General features: G+C 47.5%; 1 pseudogene; it reads left to right on the forward strand.

Moving 5' to 3' along the window:
* The first annotated feature begins 755 nt into the window (after nt 1-755).
* Nucleotides 756-1,348, forward strand: LOC101583870 (annotated as a pseudogene).
* The last annotated feature ends 282 nt before the right edge of the window (nt 1,349-1,630 follow it).

The raw sequence follows: 1,630 nt of genomic DNA on the forward strand, positions 1-1,630 counted from the left end.
CTTAGAAAGGATTCAGGTGATGGCCAGGACGCTCCTTGACTAATCCAGGATGACTTTCCCCTTAACTTGATCATCTCTGCAGCGTTCTTCAGTCCAGCCCTGAGCTCAGAAAGCAGGAGCTTAGTTTTGGACACAGCTAGCCAAGGGGCTTATTAGCTGTGAAGGGCAAGCTGCTGGGAAGGCAGTTTGATGGCGGATTCTAGCGTTTAGGGTAGGCCCAGATGGGAAGGTAAGTTTGGTAACTATGAGGACATAAACAGCATTTCAAGCTGTGAAACTGGATCGGAGCCTCTTGAGAGACTATCTCATCAAGCTGGGGGAGGTTCCTAAGAAGCAGAACCAAAAGGCAAAGAGATGGAGACTAGAAAAGAAAGCTAAAAGGTTCAGTGAAGACATTCAACATCTGATTTCAGGAATTCCACAAAGGAAGAAAGAAAACAGGGTGGCTGGGGAGATGGCTCAGTGGAATAAGTACTTCCCTGGCAAGCACAAGGGCCCGAGTTCAATCCCGGGTTCTGCCAAGAAAGAAAGAAAGAAAGAAAGAAAGAAAGAAAGAAAGAAAGAAAGAAAGAAAGAAAGAAAGAAAGAAAGAAAGGTTGTCAAAGATTTTAAGAGCTGGGGGGGAACTACCTGCTCGTGTCCCTTTCTCAGGACAGGAGCTTTCTTTCTCTCAATAAATATATTCTGCTCATAAAAAAATAAATAAAAATAAAAATAAAAAGATTTTAAGAGCTTTTTGCCATCTTCCGCCTTGACTGCCGGTTGCCACCGTGAAGGTCGAGCTGTGCAGCTTCAGCGGGTACAAGATCTACCTGGGACACAGGAGGCGCTTCGCCAGGACCAACGGGAAGGTCTTCCAGCTTCCAAATGCAAAATGCGAGTCTGTATTCCTTTCCAAGAGAAATCCTCGGCAAATAAACTGGACTGTCCTCTACAGAGGAAAGCACAAAAAGGGACAGTCGGAAGAAATTCAAAAGAAAAGAACTCGACGAGCAGTCAAATTTCAGAGGGCCGTCACTGGCGCATCTCTTGCTGACATGATGGCCAAGAGGAATCAGAAACCAGAAGCTAGAAAGGCCCAAAGAGAGCACGCTGTCAGGGCTGCCAAGGAAGCAAAAAAGGCTAAGGAAGCATCTGAAAAGACTGCGATGGGGCTGGGGAGATGGCTCAGTAGAATAAGTGCTTCCCTGGCAAGAGCAAGGGCCTGAGTTCAATCCCAAGTTCGGGGGGGTGGGGGGGGGACTGCCATGGCTGCTGCTGAGGCTCCCGCAAAGGCGGCGCCTACACAGAGGTTGGGATTGGGAAGCCTGGGAAAGTTTCTGCTCCACGAGTTGGTGGAAAATGCTAAATTGGCAGATCAGATTTTCAAATAAAGATCTGTAATTCTAAAAAAAGAAAAGATTTTAAGAAAACCCCTGCAACTGAAGGGTGTAAATACAACGACAAAGTCCCACCAAGTCAGCCCGCAGCTAGCGTGGGGCTAGCGTGGGTCAGCATCCACACCAGCGTGCTGCGTCTTGACGCTAGGGATAAAGGTAAGACTCCAAGAGCTTCCAAAGAGAAAAACACAGGTCCCAGTCAAAGGATGAGGAGGTGGGATGGTATCAGCAGTGAAGCTGGAATCAATCCT

Source organism: Octodon degus, unplaced genomic scaffold (assembly GCF_000260255.1).
Source record: "Octodon degus isolate 3935 unplaced genomic scaffold, OctDeg1.0 scaffold00226, whole genome shotgun sequence".
NCBI lineage: Eukaryota > Metazoa > Chordata > Mammalia > Rodentia > Octodontidae > Octodon > Octodon degus.